Source organism: Halichoerus grypus, chromosome 2 (genome assembly GCF_964656455.1).
Source record: "Halichoerus grypus chromosome 2, mHalGry1.hap1.1, whole genome shotgun sequence".
NCBI classification, from domain to species: Eukaryota; Metazoa; Chordata; class Mammalia; order Carnivora; family Phocidae; genus Halichoerus; species Halichoerus grypus.
Window position 1 is genome coordinate 11879875 of NC_135713.1, and position 20734 is coordinate 11900608.

The 20734-nt window shown below is 41.2% G+C and overlaps 1 long non-coding RNA gene across 9 annotated transcripts in view; it reads left to right on the forward strand.

The window, feature by feature from the left end:
• The window catches only part of LOC118545981 (uncharacterized), a 125948-nt gene that overhangs the window by 16082 nt on the left and 89132 nt on the right, over positions 1–20734 (forward strand). The window contains exons 3-4 of one of the 9 annotated variants that reach the window (XR_004922330.2): positions 15066–15328; positions 19172–20537. The exons of 6 other annotated variants lie outside the window; for them this stretch is intronic. This is a non-coding gene — a long non-coding RNA (uncharacterized LOC118545981). Of the gene's footprint in view, positions 1–15065; positions 15329–18842; positions 18977–19171; positions 20538–20734 lie in introns of those variants that run through there. 2 more of the 9 variants (XR_013445495.1, XR_013445494.1) reach the window with 2 other exon arrangements.

Below are 20734 nucleotides of genomic sequence, written 5' to 3' on the forward strand. Positions count from 1 at the left end.
CTCTCGAACAAATAATAAATAAATCTTAAAAACAAACAAATAGAAGTTTTCAGTTGTTTTGGGATAAAAATAGATCATGGGCATGAATGCAAGTAAACGTTATTAAACTTCAGTGTATTACGTAAGCACGGTACCAGAGTGGTTATAAGTCACACACCTCTGGGGCATAGCTCTTCTCTCTTTTCGCAACTGCTATTCTTTTATGCATGTAGATCGGCAACAGATGCCACGAATGCTGGTAAAGTCAATCCAAGTCAGTAGGAAGGGTTTTGATGCTGTTCACTTCTGGTCCAGTGGTTGTCTTTTGTTCACCAAGAATTAGACTAGGGTAGATCTTCTCAAACCTTAATGTCCTTATCAATCCCCTGAAGATCTTGTTAAAATGCAGTTGTCTTTCATTTAGCCACTCTCATCTGGGACCTGAAATTCTGCATTTTTAGCAAGTTCCTGATCCTATTGGTGCAAGACTTTGCTTTGAGTAGCAAGGAGCCAACAGCATGGAATTCAGCTGCTCAGATACAGTTGACCCTTGAACAACACGGAGCTTAAGAACACAGACACCCCCATGCAGCACAAAATCTGCATATAACTTTTACCTGCCCCAAACCTAAACCACTAATAACCTACTGTTAACTGAAAGCCTTACCAATAACATAAACAGTTGATTAAAACATATTTTGTATGTTCTGTGCATTATATACTGTATTCTTACCATAATACGTTTTTCTTAAATTTTTCGGTATTTCTAAGCTACACAGTTCCACTTTGGGTTTTTTCAAATTGTGTTAATCTCCAAAAAATTTTCCAATATATTTATTGAAAAAAATCCGCGGATAAGTGGACCTGCCCAGTTCGAACCTGTTTTAAGGGTCAAGTGTACTCTGGTTTTCTCAAAAGATGTATGCTCAGGATTTCCCCAAAATGAGCTGTAACTTCTCTTTCTTTTATCACTGAAAACTCATCTTCTTCAGGTCAGAATTGGCAGAGAAGAATTTTCTTAGGGTAACCCCAAATAGAATGGAGGCAGCAAGGCAGAGGAAAATTACTTCTTTGATGAAAGCCATTTCTTCGATCAATAAGCATGCTGACTCAGGATAACGGGAGGGACTTTGGTCTGCCAGGCTGTAATCCGCACAGTTTAGGTACAGCACTACAAGTTGGTCTAATGCTCACCTAAAAGCCTAGTTGATAATTCTTTTTTGGTGTTGTTTTGTTTTAGTTTGGCATCCCTTAAGATTTTGCTCTGACTCACCTCCTCTGAGAGGCCTCTTATTCTCATTTCTCTTTCCTGACTCGGAATCCTCTACAAGCCCTTGTAACTTCTAGTATTTGCCTCTATCCCAACTGGTTTCACTGTATCTCACCATCATTTTATGGGCGTCCCTCTTTACACTGTGAGTTCCTTGAGGAAAAGATGGTGTCTTTCATGTCTGTGTCTTAGGGGTCCTGGACAATGTCTGGCGTATTATTAGACACTCCAGTTGTTGTAACATTGTAGGTACGGATGACTAATTTGCTCATAGATACAGGAAGCAAACTGTTGGTTACCAGAGGGGAGGGGGCGAAAGATGGGCAAAATAGGTGAAGGGGATTAAGAGGGACAATCTCTCAGTTCTAAAACAAATTATGGGGATGTGAAGTACAGCATAGGGAATATAGTCAATGATATTATAGTAACTTTGTAGGGTGACAGACGGTAACTAAACTTATCGTGGGGATCATTTTGTGACCATCACTGTGATGCACACCAGAAACTAAGGATATTATATATCAATTATGCTTCAATAAGAACAAATGACTCGTTTGCTGAAACTAGGACCTTTTGATCATTCTCATTTAATCCTCATAACTCAGTGGATTTTTGCTGTCTCTCCATTTTATAGATGTGACAACGGAAGCTTAGAAAGGTGGAGTGGCCTACCTAAGGTCACTCAGGTGTCATGTGGTAGAGCTGGGCCTTGGATGAAGATGTTTCTGCCTCTTTGGTCCAAGTCCTTCCTAACCACTTTGGAATGACTAAATACAAAAATACACCCACAGTCAACTCTATGTTTACCCTGACCTGCAAAGTGTAGGAGGCTAATCATTGCTTTGGCTGAACGTGCTGACATCCAGAGCAATGACTCCCAAGTGCTGGGCCATGGGCCCCTGCCAGCTCAGGACTAAAGACTCACCAGTCTTTGATACGAGGAAAAGAACATAAAGTTAAGTTCATTCAATTAGAGAACTGCCTTCACGATCAGATCATGTCCATTCTTTTCTTTTCTGATGTTCAAGCGAGCTTCCTTTCAAAAACTAATGGCACTAGTAATTGGTAGGTGTAAGTCTTTTTTTTTTCTCACCACAAGTGTATCTGTCACTATACAACGTTATTTCCATCTTATTGGCTATATTCCTTCTGCTGTACCTTTCCTCCCCCTCTTTGATAACTCGAAGTTTGTACCTCTTAATCCTTGCCTGTCACCCCCCATCCCTTTTCCCTCTGGCAACCGCCAATTTATTCTCTATATTTATAAGTCTCGTTTTTTTTTTTTTTTTGGTTGGTTGTTTTTTTTTTGTTTTTTTAGATTCCACATGTAAGTGAAATCATATAGTATTTGTCTCTCTCTGTCTGACTTATTTACTTAGCCTAATACCCTCCAGGTCCATCCACGTTGTTACAAATGGCAAGAGCTCATTCTTTTTTATGGCTGAGTAATTTTCTATTGTATATATACCACATGTTCTTTAGCTATTCATCTATCAGTGGACACCTAGGTTTTTTCCATATCTTGGCTATGGTAAATAATGCTGCAATAAACATAGGGGTGCATATATCTTTTTGAATTAGTGTTTTCATTTTCTTTGGGTAAATACCCAGTAGTGGAATCATAGGGTAGTTCTATTTTTAATTTTTCGAGGAATCTCCATATTGCTTTCCACAGTGGCTGCACCAATTTACATTCCCTCCAACAGTAAACAGTATGTTTTCTCCACATCCTTGCCAACACTTGTAATTCTTGATACTAGGCATTATGACAGAAATGAGGTGATATCTCTTCGAGATTTTGATTTGCATTTCCCTGATGATGAGTGATATTGAGATAGTTATTATTATTATTATTATTTTTTAACAAATAATACTTTTACTTGGCAAAACGGACTGACCATACTGAATTGGAATCCTTTTTTTTTTTTTTTTTTATTAAAGACTTCTGTCAAATCCCAATAACTTGGAATAGCTACTAAAGAAGGTTAAGAAGTAATCAGGAGCAGAGCCCCTGTTGGAGAAAAAATACACAGATGTCTTTAGTGGATGATTTTGGAATTGCAATAAAAATTCCTACTCATAACTATCCTCTTTTCCATCATGCCCAGCTGACTCTAAGCAGCCATTGATAGTAAGACCCCAACTCTACAAAAGGAACACCCCTTTATTTGAGCAAAATGGCTGCAGGCTTTTTTCTTTTGAATTCTGTTCAGATGGGCCACTTTTGGGGGTGCTTGTTGAATGTACATTTCTAAAGACTGAGAGCAGGCAGCAGCTAGCTTTTCTGCATAGGGACTGACAGAGGGGGGAGGAGGAAGGGAACAGGGCATTGCCCAAGAAGGCCAGCAGTGTTTGGTTGAGGGAACAGGGCCAGTAAGAGCAAGTCTGAAATAATGGGCATACCCAGTGTAATGTTGAACACGCACACAGAGAGAAGAGAAAATAATGGGGAAGTCGGATTTTTACCTGTTAGTCTGCTTCAAAACAAAAACTCAAATAAAAATACACACAGCATGCCAAATTCCCATGATGCCATCAGAAATGGACCCGTTTCCACATGTCAGATGAACTGATGGAATTCTTATAGTTTGTCTAATTCCGGAAGAATAGAGTCAAGCAGGATCTCTTTCTCACTGTGTTCATATCATTGTCTGGTGATCAGAATGACTGACAGAATAAATATAGGTAATGACAATCCTTTTTTTACCCACATTTCACAACACTCAGCCTTACCCAATGGAATTGATCTGGTACCCACAACTACAAAAAGAATAGCCTTGTAAAAAGCTTTAGATCACAAACTGTGAGATACAGTTAGGCATGTACCATGACCCCAGCAAGGGCTTGGTGTGTGGCAGACCTCATTTTTATTGTCCCCTTGGTGAGTCATGAATCACTGCAGCCCATAAACACACTTTCCAGATGAGCAGAATTCACCATTCTGATAGTAAAACTACCCCTCGTTGCTAAGTAGCTCAAAAGTTAAAATCCACCTTTATGAGGTAACGAGCATTAGAGCAACATCAGAAAGATTGTGTGTGATTAGAACAACTAGAACTATCTTGCCATGTAATGGATTTATTATGTATGTTGTATAATTGCTTTTTTTCTAAACCAGATAATAGTGAAATTAGTAATGGCCAAGAATCAAATCAAGTATTTCATATCTGTACATTTTTCAGTATTTATGAGGAGATAAGGATTTCTGGCTGTTTAAGGAGAGAATAATCCAGGAATATTTCTTCGCCCTGAGAGATCTGACCCCCCAAATTAAGCTTAAATTTATATTATGTCTTTATTCATCTGTGGGTGACAATGGGATTGATGTAGTCTTACGTTTTGAGTATGGGTGTATCTCTCTGAATACACGAAGCTAATGCCCTTAGCATCTGTCTCCCAGGAAAGCGCTTGAGATTTGGCAATGTGATGACAAGTAAGATGGAGCCTCTGTTCTGAGGATACTTATAATCTAGACAGGATATAAGATGTGTATGTGCATAACTCTATTAAGGGTAGGGAATGAGGAAGTGCTGGGGAGAGACATAGAGGAAGTCAGAAGGCACAGATTTCTCCTGGCTAGAGTGTGGAGGGCAGCTCACACAACATGTGGCATTTGCCTTGAGCCTTCAGGATGGGGTCCAGGAAGAGGAACTAAAAACATTTGATATCTTTGTAATTAAGGTTAGGGGCACATCAAGGGGGAGGGAAGTGCATTCCTGAAAGACGAAGCAGCATGAGTATGAAAGGGCTTTTCCCATAGGGGTACCTGGGGCAGGTGGAATGCAGGGGAGTGTTAGGTTGGAAGACGAGATGGGCCTAGGTCATGGGAGCTTTGGAAACCAGACTGGAGACTTTGGTTTTTATTCCGTATGTGATCATTGCAGCCAGACACTGTTGTTTGTCAACGTCAACTCAGCAGATATTGCTTACTCCTTTTTTTTCCTTTGCTAACAGAGCGATCATGACCATAAACTTTGTATTTTATAGATCATCAGCATTTATAAAATAGTTTTGTAGGTGTTTGACCTGAGGAAGGGGGCTTGAGCTGATGGGTCCTTGACATGGACAACCCTGAAGGGAGGGTGGAGGGTGGGGAGGAGGGAGAAAGACTTGGGAGAGCCAAAAGACAAAATGAAGGCCGTGAAGTATAGCAGCAGTAGGACACACCTAGGAACCTTCTGGAATATAAAACACGTACAAAAGTCACTTCACATAATACTGGAGAGGCAATTACTTTCTAACCACTCTGGGTTGATAATAACATATTTAGTTTGATTTGATTCATTCTAACAGACAGCTTAATCTCCTCACAGAACTGTTAAGATCTGTGCTAACTGAGGGCAATGTCCAGCCAGAAGGCTTTCACCATGCGCTTTGACAGAACTTCTTTCCCACTTTCGTGTCCCCCCAGGAGTATCATTAATTGTGTTAAACACAGATGGACTGAACTGGGCTGCATTTTGTCCCCCCTCAAAAGAGATGTTCGAGCCCTACCCCCACATCTGTGAATACGACCTTATTTGGAAGTAGGGTCTTTGCAGCTATCATAGAATTAAGATGAGGTCCAAGAGAGTCAATCCCAAGAGTTCTCGTCACAAGGAAAAGACTTTTCTTTCCCTTTCTTGCTTTTGCTTCTACATAGAATGATGGCTATTACCTACCCTTACTCTGCTCACCATCTCGCACAATATACATGGAAGTTAAGTCATTGTGTGGTACACATTACCCTACACAGTGCTGAACTTTATCAACAATAAACTTTATCTCAGTAAAGCTGGGGGAAAAGTGAATAGGAGATCGCCCTGGATTAGGGTGGACCTTAAATCCAATGACTGCTGTCCTTTGAAGAACAGGAGATTTGGCCACAGGATGGATGAGGCATACAGGGAAAGAGGCCATGTGAGGCAGAGGCCAATGGAGGCAGAGGTTGACCTTATGCTGCCACAAGCCAAGAAATGCCAAGAGTTGCTGCCAACGATCAAATATTAGAAGAGGCAAGAAAAGGGGGCACCTGGGTGGCTCAGTCGGTTAAGTGTCTGCCTTCAGCTCAGGTCATGATCTCAGGGTCCTGGGATCGAGCCCCGCTTGGGGCTCCACGCTCAGTGGGGAGTCTGCTTGAGGATTCTCTCTCTCCCTCACCCCCTGACCCTCCCCCCTGATTGTGGTCTCTCTCTCAAAAAGAAATAAATAAAATCTTAAAGGAAAAAAAAAAAGAAGAGGCAAGAAAGGATTTTTCCCTAGAAGCTTCCAAGGAAATGTTCATAGCCCTGTTGAGACCTTGATTTTGGATTTCTAGCATCCAGATCTTTGAGAGAATACATTGTGGTCGTTTGTTATAGCACTCCCAGGAAACTAAAACGTAGACCGAACACTGCAATTAAAAGCCAGAGACTGTTGGGGCATCTGTGTGGCTCAATCAGCTGAGCATCCGACTCGATTTTGGCTCAGGTCATGATCTCAGGGTCCTGGGATTGAGCCCTGAGTTGGGCTCTGTGCTCAGTGTGGAGTCTGCTTCTTTCCCTTTCCCCCTGTCCCTCTCCATGCATGCTCTCTCCCTCTCTAAAATAAATAAATCTTAAAAAATGTAAAAGCCAAAGATTGTCATGTTGGATGAGAAGCATCTTATACATTGTTTTTAAGAGACACACTTTAAATAAAAAGACAGACAGATTGAATGTAAAAAAAAGGTAGAATACTCTAGCACACCAACGCTAGCCAGCAGAAGGCTGTTGTGGCTGTGTTACTGTCAAAACAAATAGATTCTGAGGTAAACTCTACTGGAGGAGAAGACGGACGTTTCTTAATGATACACTAAGCTATTTAACAGAAACATGGAACAACCCTAAGTTGTATACACCTATGGCTTTAAACCATATGAAACAAAAATGAACAGAACTAAAAGGAGGAATAATAATCCACATTATAGTTATAGATGTTAACAACACACCTCTCTCAGCAACTGATCAAATAGGCAGGAAAAAAAAATCAGTAACGTAAAAAAATATTAGAGTTATAGGATATACCAACTTCACCTGAGCAATGAGCTCAACAGTGCAGAAAATCCACCCCACTGACAGATAGATATCCATGACAATGGGTGTCTTCCCAAGCATTGGCAGGGTTTTGATTTATATATTATTAGGAAGGTTCCCCCTTGTACTCATTACACAGACTTTTTTTTTTTTAAAGATTTTATTTATTTGTTAGAGAGAGAGCATGGGAGCAGGTGAGCAGGGGAAGGGGCAGAGGGAGAGGGAGAAGCAGGCTCTCCACTGAGCTGGGAACCCCACGAGGGGCTTGATCCCAGGACCCCAAGATCATGACCTGAGCCAAAATCAAGAGTCAGATGCTTAACCGACTGAGCCATCCAGGTGCCTCCAGCCTTTCTATAGAGATAGAGCAGGAGTAGCTTGCAACTTTACCACTTTATTCCTTACCCCCCAGTGTTTTGGCAGCAGGACGTCAGTGCCAGAGGAGGAAGAAAGGGACCAGGACACTAGGATTTGCGTGCCTTAAGAAATATATAAACAGTGATAAGACCAGAGTTATGAGTCCAAAGATTTGTTAAGGGGAATTTGTGGTTAAGAAGCCAAAGTGGTGTGAGCCCAAGCGCCAGTGTGGTTGATGATTAAGGAGAGGAGTCAGAGTCCAGACCAGGGAAGTAGGATTGTCTTGCTTCTCTGCCTTGAAGCACCGGTGAGGTAAGGCTGTAAAAAGGGGAATGAGATAAAGAGTGGGTCAGTGGAAAACTATGGGAGGCCATGGAGTGCAGAGGTTCAGAGTATGGACTTTGGAGTCACACTGCCTGAGTTTGAATCTAGCTCTACCTATTACTGGCTGTGACCTTGGGTAAGGTATTTAACCTCTCTGTGCCTCATTTTCCCAACTGAAAAATGGAAATAACAATGGTATGAGGTTATAAAAGTTCTGTGAAGAGGCATGTCAGGTAAACTGCTCCAGTTGTAGATGTCTGAGCAGTTGAAAGTATTGGTGCAAAGGTAGAGGTCAGGTCAGAGGGAACCTGTTCTGATAAGATGGGCCTTTGGTCCATCCTCAAAGCATCAGAGAGAGCCCTGAGGCAGGTGAGCTCTAGAGGGCTCCAGGACACTGAGTGAGAAACCTGCCTCTGGGAAGCAGAAGCGTCCCAACCACTAGACTTAGTGGTATCGTCCACCATCTTTTCTGATTACGAAGGCTCCATGCCGCAGCATTTTTCGTAATAGCTAAAAATTGGAAACAACCAGAGTGTCTATCAATAAAGGAGTGGATTAATTAGTCACAGTACATAGACAACCATAAGAGGCTCTTAACTATAGAGGACAAACTGAGGGTGATGGAGGGAAGTGGGTGGGAGATGGGTGATGGGGATTGAGGAGGGCACTTGCTGGGATGAGCACTGGGTATTGCATGTAAGTGATGAATCACTAACTTCTACTCCTGAAACCAATATTACACTATAAAAAAATTAGTTACAATACATTTGATGACTACTCTACATCAATTAAAATAAATGAATTGATTCAACACATAGCAACCTGAACAGCTCTCAAAAAGCTAATGTTAATGAAAAAAGTGAGTCGTAAACTTTACTAGTGTGGTAAAATGTTATGTCAGTTTTGAAAAACACAAAGAATGGCATTGTATAATGCTTCTGAAAAGCATAATATACAGAAAAATATATAAACACGGACCAGATGGATGTACATCCAGGAAGAGAGGGCCTAGGACTAGAAACAAAATGGTCTCAAACTTCATCTAGAACATTCCGTTCCTTCATTAAGTATCTGAAGTAAAAACAACAGTTAATTCTGAATGGAGGGCCCATTACTCTCCTGTACTTTCTCCTATTTTTAAAACGTTTTCATGATACTGTAGAAAATTTAGAAAATATAGAAGAAGCAAGTGACTAGCACTCAGATATAATCATTACTAGAATTTTGTCCTGTTACGATGTGTATGTAGATGTGTATTTGAAATTGTACTGGATGTGCCGTTTTGTAAAATGTATTATATTTTCCTATGTCATTAAATTCTCTTTAAAGACATGTGTTAGAAAGAAAACCACAGGCCCCAAATGGAGTCACTTACATTATAGGCCTAGTCACCAAAACTTAGGTAGGGCTTGGCACCTAACCTAATGATCAACCTCCCCCAGAAATGGAGTCTTAACTGATCAGTCAGGAATTTTTGGTCAGCACCAGTGAAATAATCTGTCCAATGGACCCTCTCCATCCCCCATAGGCAGATGAAATAATCCCCCCTTATTCTTCCCCCTAAAGGAAGTTGACCTTGCCTGAAACTATTCTTTCTTTTATTTTGTTAATTGTCCCGCCCTGTTTCTGCCTCTAAAATCCTTCCATTTTGTGCAGCTCCTTGGAACTTCCCTCCACTTGGCTGGATGGGATGCTGCCCGATTCATGAATCATTTAAAAAAAGTCAGTTAGATCTTCAAATTTACTTGGTTGAATATTTTTTTAACACATGGTTTTGAGTGGCTTCCAAATAGTTCATTTCTTAACATACTACAATTTATTCTATTATTTTCCTGTAACTGGACACATAAACTATTTCTGACTTTTTGTTGCTATAAATAATGGGTCTGTGAACATTATGTATTTCTGATTATTCCTTTAAGATACATTTCTAGGGAGAGAACTATGGGTTCAAAAGGTATGGGCATTTTTAAGGCTATTGACACACACAGCCAAATTGGTTTTTGGAAAGGTTGAACCAATTGCCATGCCTACTAGTACTATGTGGTATATACTTGCCAATTTTATGGTCTTTAAATTGGGTAATAAGACTCCTAAACTTACCCTACCTCTATTACAAATTTGTTTTCCTGATCCTCCAGGCCTGTTTTCTTTTGGGTTTCCTCTAGGGGTCATTCAGACCTTAGGAAGGGAGTGGCTTGTGGCTGGAAGACTGCCCAGGTGGGCAGTTTTCCTAATATTTGCTCCTGTGGGAACCCCTGCCCCACCTCCAGCCCCGATGAATTCAGTCACTTCCAGTCATTAGGCTGAGAGCCAGTCTTATTACTGCTCATCACTTCCTACTCTGTGGCTAACACGGACACTGTAGTCTCCTTCACAGAGGAAAGACAACCTGTTATTTGGTACTTGTTGCTGTCTTGTATCAGGAGGAAGCCAGTGGCAATCCTCTCAGAAAAAAAAAACCCTTGATTTAACCTAAGTGGATGTTTCTTTCTAAATGTGATAATCCAGCCCCCAGTGTTCACTGGCAAAAATCCTTTTCATATGGACACACGTCTCCATATCTGAAATTGATTCTAGTCAACAGGTTCTTTATGAGTATTATAAGGTTCAGTAGAACCAATGGTGTAGACTTGGCCTGTTAGTTGACATGTAATGTGTATTTGTTGTAGCCCATATATTTACTTCCAGGATGTTTGTGGACATAAGCCCCAACTATTTTGAAAGAGCCTTCCAGCTTGTGATACTGTATTGATCTTCAACTTATATTAATATAAAGCAGACATTATTTGCATATCCAACTGTCATCATAAGACTTTCATCCATCCAATATTTTTTTAAAATTTTCTTTTTTTTAAAAAGATTTTTATTTATTTATTTGAGAGAGAGAGAGAGGGCGAGTGAGCACAAGCGGGGGGGAGGGGCAGAGGGAGAGGGAGAAGTAGGCTCCCTGCTGAGTAGGGAACCAAATACAGGGCTCGATGAGAGTCTCCATCCCAGGACCCAGGGATCATGACCTGAGCCGAAGGCAGACGCTTCACAGACTGAGGCACCTAGGTGCCCCTCATCCACCCAACATCTTAAAGTAAAAAATTAGCTGCCTCCCAGTGCTCTTAGGATAAATAGCCACATCTTCTCCATGACCCACATGACTTTCTGGTCTTATTCCATGCAAACGATCCCCCTCAAACCTCATTAGCCTTCTTTTTTCTAGACCTCAAAAACAGCATGTTCCCTCTGGCCTCAGGGTCTTTGTGTATGCTATTTCCATTGTCTGGGATAGTCTGCTTCTTGCTGGAAATAACTCCTGACCCAGCAAATTCCACCCCAGGACCTTCTTTTGTTCAGTCTTAGTGGAATCTTTTAGATGAGCTAAAAAAAATCACATCTTAAGAAAAGGCTATCTCTGATGGCCTAGACCATTGCTAGATCCTCTGATGTGTATCATAGCATCTTGTGTTTTGCGTGTCATGTTTTGTAATTTGCAATTCAATGTTTATCTATATCATCACTGTTTGATGTCTGTCTCTCTCCTTGGTCTTTCAGCTCCACCTGGGAAGGGATGACTTTTCTTAACCACCGTGAGCATGGCTGCAAGCACAATGCAGGGCAACAATGCTTGTTAAATGAATAGACTGAAAAACTGACATAACACAGCTGATGGCTTGGCTGAGTTAGTGGGGTGGCTGAGCATCTTTGCATGCAATTTTCTTGCAAGGGACTACATGATTTCTTATGCCTTAGAAGAGTGTCATTCAGAGTGGAGAGTTTAAGGCAGATGGGCAGGTTTTCTTACCTGATTTCTCACCTACTAGAGATTGGGCCTTATTATTACCTTTGCCTCAATCTCATTTAAAATTGGAAACAATATCTTTACATTTCCTTCATCCTAAGACACCATTGACTTTAAGATGACTGTCTGAAAAACAAACCATATAAAAAAAAAATCAACATTGCTCCCATATTAAATATACATATTGACTGTAAAACACACCCAATTCCTGGACATGTTAACATGTAAAAAAATGAACATCTTAGAATTTAGACAACATTCGGCAGTCCCTGTCACAAAGGATGGTTGTGAATATTGAAAGAGGTGAATGCATGTTGAGTGAATTGCTAAGTGCCTTTTTTGTGTTTTCATGAAATAACATGGGAGCGTATTTACTCCAAGAGATCATTGTTGGGTGTTTCTGGTCCCAGTGCCACCCCTTGGCCCAGGACTTCATTATTTCTTGCTTGCCCCATGCAGCCACCTCCCACAGAACTCTGTACTTGCCTCCCTGCCCCAGTGAATTCAAACAGTACAATCGAGCAAGGTGCTGTCACTGGAGTCATCCATCTAAGTTATAGATATGCTCTTCTCACTCCCCTTGAGGTCTGGCTAGGCTGAAAAAGTCCACAGCCACATAAAGCATTGCTCTTCATTAACATGGAGAGAATAAAGTCAACCCTCTTAGTGGTGTACAAAGCTTTCCCGCATCAAGATCCCATTCTAACTTCCCAGCCACCTTTTTCACTGCTGTTCCTGGGGCACAGAGCACCCACTGAATATTCCCATCCGAAGAACTGGGCTGACTCAGCTTTCAAGAACATAGGTGTCATAGAGAATTATTCTAAGCCAAAGACCTTGTGTTACCTGGAAGTGCAAGTTCATGGTGCTTGAGGGTATTCTAATAAAACAATTCCGTAGGCAACATGGCTTATTCTGTTTTATGGCTCCCTCAAGATTTAGGTGTGCTTTTGAAGTAATGATTTTTTGCATCTTTTAAAATTGTGCATAGACATGATTCCTAAATCCAATCCCTTTTCTTTTTCAGGGACTGAATTGCATTTGTATCTTTAACTGGTGGTAGATGTGTTTCTGAGTGTTAATAGCACAATAAGCCAACAACACGGTTTTGCTAATTAATAGATGATTTTCAGATTTCTTTTAAATATTGAAAAGTCAAAAAACAATTCTGAATCAACAACAACAACAACAAAGCCGAAAAGCCCTGGTATATGTTACGACAGGCTCAGAGGTCCGGGGATGTGGGTTCCAGCCTCATCCTGGAGTTGTTTAAACTAGATCATCTCAAGCAGGCTCTTCTCTCATCTCACTCCCTGCCTCTCCAACTACAGAGCCGAGACAAAGGTGATAGTCCTGTCACACCCCAGAGATGCGAAGTAAATAAAATGTGTGGGAACATCTCCCCAGACTAAAAGGTCATATATACATTCAAATTAAATGCTGAGCCTAAGATGATTCTAGGTCTGCTCTTTCTGTGTAGATTCCTTATTAAAAAACAAAACAAAACAAAACAAAACAAAACAAAAAACTGTCCATCTCAGTGACAGGTGACAAATTGCTCATCTGTTATAAACCAGTCAGTAAAAATCCTTTATCTTTCCCTCTTTCTCTGCATTATTCACCTTCATTTTCAGGCACTACAAAAATGGCCTTGTTTTCAACAACAGACATATTCTGCCTGGTCATTCTCTCTGCATGTATTCCATGTCACCCCTGGGTCATTGAGCCATGAGACGGTCCCCAGTGTGAGGCAGAGTTTCCTTCCATAGTGCTAGCGTCCCAGGGAAAGGTCAACCATAGAACTGCGTCACAGAATGAGGTTTTAGAGCAGGTGTTCCTGCATCTAATTTTTCCTGCATTAGTTTAACCAGATGCTAATAGAAATCAACAGGTGAATAAGCTCTCCTCAAGCTTTGGAAAGTTTCTCAGGTAGAAGCTGTTCAGTGAGAAATGTCATTCTCCAGCTCTTTCCAAGTCTTGTGATTTTTATCAGAATAGAGTTATTTGCCTTAAGGATTTTTCTAAATCTATTACTTTCCTATAAAAAAGACTTTCAATTGAAATAATACATTTCTCATTATGTAGTTACTTTCATTGCAGGAGACTCAAAATGCTTGAAAAATACTTTAAACTCCTATTCAAGGACCACTGTCACCAGTGTAAAATTCACATATGGTGATATACAGTGACTATTTTAATACCTTGCTGCCATGTTAATAAAATCCAGAAGTAATAAGAAAGGATTCGGCATCTTAATAATATCACAGTGCTCTTTTAGAAATGTTGAATAATCACACTGCCTGGAATTGGAGAGGCAAGGGCATTCCATTATGTGAAGAGCATCATAGGACGCTTAATGACCTAGAGAAAGTATGACCATGCTTTCTGTCTTATCTGAAAGGTGTCCCTTCTTCAGATCGGCTTTGTGGGATAATGCTTCTTGAGGCCACATTTTCTCATCTACTTTTTCTTTCACTTACATGAAAGATGCTTGCTCTAGGGTATATCCCACATAATCACTGCTGGCTATTGAATCTCAACTCCATTCCCCTAGATTGCAAAGCCTATCTTTGAAGGATTGCAACCGTATCTACTCAAAGGTCTGCTTAATCCATTGGAACCGCCAACCTTGGCAGTGATCTGAAGTCTTATTAGCCTTGTACCTTGCATACCTCTCTAGTTTGGCTGAAATGCTACCATCATTCAAAATACTTTGTAGAAGTTTAGTACCTTTTATTTAAAACATTTAAAATTGTTTTGTGGTGGGTACATTTTTAGTGTTACCTGTAAAGTGAGAAAACGACATTGTGTATGAGAGTAACAGCTGTGTAGCCTGAAGAGGGATCTCCATAAGGGTTCGCTCGACAATTTTAATTTTAATAAAGATTAAAATTAAAAGCAAAAGAGGCCTTTCTAAAACTGATATATTTTTACTTAAAAACAGTTGCTAAGTCAAAGATGGGTTTTTCTTCCCCCCTTCCACGGGAAAGGCTTCTTGGGTATTAATAATATTTAGGCAGATGCAGTTATATGATTCCTCAGACGTCAGTGCCTAGAACAATCCATCTCAGTAGATAAGGGAAGTTTCCTCTGGCTATAGCAAAAAAAACAGTTATTTGCTCAGGATTGTAATAGTTAATGGCCATTGTGTCATGGAAATGCCCTGAGTCCCTTATGTGTTTATTGTGCCTTTTAGCAAAGACTTTACATTCATCTTAATACTGTTGCCCAACTGGTACATGTTTTGCCCTGCTGACAAGATAATTGGTTGCTAGTGGGTCAGGAGAACATCTTAAAATTCTTTTGCAAGTTGTCTTTCAGCATGTGGAGCGATAGCAGTGCAGAATGTACTCACCATCTGATCACGCCAGCTACCTGGAACCCAAGTGGAATGTCTGTCAGTGTCTGTTGCCTCATAGCGAGTGTGGTTGCCACTCCCACAAATTAGTGCTCCAAGAAAAACTGTGACATGCGAATCATGGAATATAGGAATGTGGAATGGAATGGGAAAAAAAAGGTCTTTCTTCGATTCCTGAGATCCTATTTCTATTTGTTATAATTTCTCTTTTTGAGGTATGTGAATTAGCAGCCACTTAGTTATATAAAAATTGTCCTGTGAATGAGTCCATTACTATGAAAGCTGGCTAACCCATGGTGATAACTGCACGAGGTTTCTTCACGTTTTTCAGATTCCTTTCTTACCGATATTCTGCACTGGTGAGACAGTGGATCTTCTAGAAGGCTGTGGTCTGAGGTGGCATTTCCCTAACTGATTATTCTTCTCGGAACTCCAGTGTCTCACAAAATGTTAATAGTTGGTTCATGGAAAAAGGATTTTATCTGACTGTGTTAATCAGTATTCTCTAGAGAATCAGAACTGTTAGGATGTGTATATAAATAGAGATTTATTACAAGGAATTGGCTCACGTGACTATGGAGGCTGACAAGTCCAAAATCTGCAGTGCGAGCCCTCAGGGGCAAAACCCAGAGAGCTGATGGTACAAATGAAGTCTGAAGGCATTCTGCTGGAAAATTCCCCTCTTGGTTGGTTTTTGTGTTTTCTTCAGGGCTCCAACTGATTGGATGAGGCCCACTCACATTGTGGAGGGAATCTGCTTCAATCAGAATTTACTGATTTACATATTACTCTCATCCAAAAACACCATCTGAGTTGAAAAATAAAATTAATCATCACAAGTCCACCCTTTGTCATCATGGCCCCTATATGCATCTCTTTAAACCATACTTAACCACCAAATTAAGACAATAACAAGGTCACAGGGGTGCCTGGGTGGCTCAGTCGTTAAGCGTCTGCCTTCGGCTCAGGTCATGATCCCAGGGTCCTGGGATCGAGCCCCGAATTGGGCTCCCTGCTCAGCGGGAGGTCTGCTTCTCTGTCTCCCACTCCCCCTGCTTGTGTTCCTTCTCTTGCTGTCTCTCTCTCTGTCAAATAAATAAAAATTAAAAAAAACTCTTTAATAAAAAAAGACAATAACAAGGTCGTAATTCTGCCTAACATGATACAAATATCCCAATACAAATGAACACACACCAACTCTTTCTCCAGATGATGCTGCAAAGTCTTTGGATGATGTCCACTCTTCTTAATACCCTATCGCCTAAATACTATGATGTAAAGTTAACAAAACTTATGTACTGTGATATAAAATCAATGCATCCTGTGTTACATGAAAAGGGAATAAGAGGGGGAAAAACAGAAATATTTGCTTAATGCACACACACATACCTACACAAACAAACACACATATTCAAAACAAAATAAGGAGGAAATACTCATGAAAATTATAGTCCTCATTTCTGCAACTGCTCACATGGTAATAGTTGGTATTCACAACTCCCTTCTTTCACCATCTATTCTGTATTCCCTTTGCCTTCAGCCAGCATCAACATCTGAGCTGTTCATGGTTTTTTTTGTTTTTTGTTTTTTTTTTTCTGTGGGGTAATCCAAACCTTCATTCCTGAAAGGTCTGGGCTATGAGTAGTCCTGCCTGGATTGGGTTGTTGTGGTTTTCCAGTGACCTGAATCACAGGGCATGGTAATCCTAAGAGGCATCCTGAGGGATCTCCTGTCTCCCAGGCATACTCTTCCTCAGCTCCACTGTGGAGTAGCAGCCCAATTTCCCCTTGGTGGTCAGGATCAATGACCCCAGCCAGTAACGTGACTCCCTATTTTGCCTGTTGCTCTGGAAGCATGAGGAGTCCAAAATGGCCGAGTAGCAGTCTTAACTTCTAGGTCAGTGGAATCATTGTTATGTCTCCTGGTGGAAAAGACATGTAGGACTTCTCCCTTTGGAATGAAGACATGGAGGCCAGCAGGCTTGGAGTATAAGATCATGGGGACACAAGCAAAAGTTTTGCAAGTGGGTTACTAGAGGTCATAGTGAGTAATGCCACCTGCAACTGTGAATCCTAGCTCTCAGAGACACGTACCATATGCTAGAAACTGATTCAGAGCACATACAGCCTCCTGGAGAACCTTGCCCCAGCCCTTCAAGCCCCTACAGCTGACACTGTAACTGAGTCTTCAGAAGGTGCATTCTGCCATTCCACTGACCCAGCTCTTTCAGGGTGATGGGGAACATGGGAAGACCAGTGAATTCCTTGAGCCTGGATCCATCGTTGTACTTCATTTGCCCTGAAGTGAGTTCCTTGATCAGAAACATTGCTGTGTGGAATACCATGATGGCAGATAAGGTGTTCTGTAAGTTCTTAGATGGTAGTTTTGGAAGAAGCATTCCATGCAGGGAAGCAAGTCTGTATCCAGAGTAAGTGTCTCAGTAAGCACAAAATGCTGCCCCTTCCATGATGGATGTGGTTCAGTGTAATCAACCTGTTGTCAGGGAGCTGGCTTATTACCTCACCTCTGGCACCAAATCTTTATTAGCTGGGGTTTTCCAGAGAAATACAAGTGATAGTTTGTGTATACATATATAGAGCAAGAGATTTATTAGAAGAAATTGGCTCATACAATTATGGAGGCTGACAAGTCCAAAATCTGTGAGCTGGCAGGTTTGAGATCCAGGAGAACAGATGATACAGTCCCAGTCTGAAGGCTGGAGACTAAGGAAAGCCAGTGGGGCAGATGGAGTATGAAGGCATTCTGCTGGAGAATTCCATCTTGCTCAGGGAGCCCAGTCATTTTGTTCTAGTCAGGCCTTCAGCTGATTGGGTGAGGCCCATCCACATTATAGGGGGCAATCTGCTTTCCTTAAAGTTCACCAATTTAAATGTTAATCTCATCCAAAAATATGTTCCAAGTTAACCGTCAAAGTAGCAAAAAATAAAGAAAACCAAAAAAACGAGGAGAGGGAACACTGCATGTTATAGTCCCTTTATGGAGGGAGAATCATAATACACATGATCATAAATGTTAATGAGCATTAATGTCAGGCCCTGAGAAGTCCTGCAGTGAAGATGCCTTTTCATGTTTGTATAACCATGTCATTCCTAAAATTATTTGCTCATGGGAAACCACCTCCCCCCTTTTTTTTCTGTGAAAACTGATTGCCATTTTGCTGTATACCCGTATTTAGAGAAACATAGATAAAAGCTGGTCTATGGAATGGTGTCTATTAAAGCAACTGGCTCATTTGGGGATTAAATTGATGAGAGCAACTTCATTAACAGGCTTCATTGCCTGAATCTAGTAGCCTAAGTGGGTATTTATGCTTTTGATTTATTACATGTTTACTATCAGCTCTGTTGGCTAAAGCATGGTGCCAATGAATTGTAAGTGAGGTATAGAGATGGGGGTGGGAGTGTGTGCTGCCAAACTCATGGAGATCAGGGTAGGGGAGCCCCCACGGCCGGTTTTGCCTCACTTCCTGATGAAAAGCCTGGTTGAGAAAAAGACTGTAGCAGAGAAAGCATGATGGCTGCCACCAACTCAGGGTATAAGGAGGGTCCCCTGCCCGATCCCACACATGACTGATAAGATGCAAAATGCCAGGTGCACTTCCAATTATCATTAGCTCTAACATAAAACCACCATTGGAGAAAGGCACAAAAAGAAAGGGAATTCTCAGTCAAAGAAAATAGCTCAGCCATTTCTTTTTTCTACTTGCAGGTTCATAGGCTTATGATATGTCTTTTAACTCAAGGAAATAAGGAAGCAGTCTTTCCTGAGATACCATGTTTCCTTGTGGCCTTTTTGGAGACATCCACATGACCCAGAGGCACGGGTGTCTTTGTGAAGCTGTGGCCATCTTGGTAACAACCTTAACTTTGTCCCCTCCTTTCCTGCTTCTTTTCCCTTCTCCCTTTACTCCTGCAACCCCTGTAATGGGTAAGCTTTGCCTCAGGGCTCTGTTTTTTAGGGAAGCCAGAGAAGACAATGCCAGTCTAGTAAAATAGAAGTCATTGTGGTTCATTTGAGATTTTTTTTTTTTCCTGCAGAAGGAAACCAGAATGATCTCATGGGAATGGAATTATAACCTTCATCAGACAGGGGAAAAGCCTTCAAGTCAGTTGCTGCCCAAGCAGCAAGAGCCCTTTGGCTGCACTTGGAGAGAATGAAAAATGAGTGCCTGTGACTGGGGCTCCCTCCCTGGAGAGACACAGGCTGGTTGTGTGTGTGGCTCCGGGCTGGGTCAGATGGTGCTCCCTCCCGGGGCCCGTCTTCGCGGCAGCCCCTCCAGCGGAGCGATCCCCACACCATCTGCCCTGTCCCGCACCCCACAGACTCTGCCCTCACTCATGTGTTTCTGGGCATTTGTAATAGTCCAGCGGCAGCTCCAGCCAGGGTGAACTGCCCATCTCCTCCGTTCGAGTTATCTCCCCAGGAGCCAATGATTGTTGTTGGTATTTGGGAGGGCTCTGTGACAAAGCTTTATGGGTTTGGCGTGGTCTGCTCTACCCTCCTTTCCCCATAAACTCTAATTTTAGTGCCTGAGTTTTGAGAATGTGAGGTGTGTTCTGGTATGCATATGTCACAATCGAGCAGAAATGCTGGTGTCTCAAGTAGACACGAAATAAAGACTTGTTGAATGAATAAAATCCATTGCAAATATTTCTAGGGGTATGGAGAGTGACTTCTCCACAGAAGAGTACGAATCTATTTTTGACTTTCTGTTTATGTCAGGGAAGATTTAAAGTTCTCACATTGCAGCTAGTTAAAACAGACTTTTCCTGATGGCAATGAATGTATCACTGGATAATGTGGTGAGCATACTACGCTGAGTATCTTTTTTTGCAACTCCCTGAATCCGTTCTTCTCCCTTCTCCCTCATGTTCTGTGCCCTGAGAGGCTGGACTTGCTGGGCTCTATCAGTTGTGACTCTCTTGCTATCTGGTCTCCTGTTGGGTCCAGCCAATGGGATGAGATGGAGGGAATGAGGTGCTTACACCTTAGTACTTTGCATTTGTGTGTGCCATCTACTTCCTACTGTGATCTGTTGGCTAAACAACTTTCTCTGAAGGTTTGTGTATTTTTCAACCTTTGGTAGGTAAATGAGTGACACAGTTTATTAACTCTTGTTATATTCATCCTCGACTAACTAGAAATTCATAAGAAATGGAGGGGGGGGATATTTCACTGTCTTCAAATAGAAGCGAAGGTTATCTCTTCCTTGGCAAATGTATGTCTAAATAAATAATGCAATAAAATACATTTGAAAAAGTGCCATTTAAAACATAACTCCATCTGTTTTTAATGACTCAGAAGATACATTAGTAGACAGCAGGATATCAAGAGCCATGGGTTATGAGTAACAATCATAATTGTACTAAAGATATATGGAAAGTCTGGTTAATAGAAACCAGAGAGCAGAATTTTCTATGCTTTGGGTCTAATAATCCTGTATGTGTTTACTCTAAAAATTCTCTATGAACAATGTGAAGTAACTAATAAAACAGAGACCCAGAAAAATGACCCCATAATGGGTTTTATATTTTTGAAATAAAGTCAGAAATGTTTGTTGATTGTCTCCTGTGTTCCAGACACTACTATGATGTGTTTAT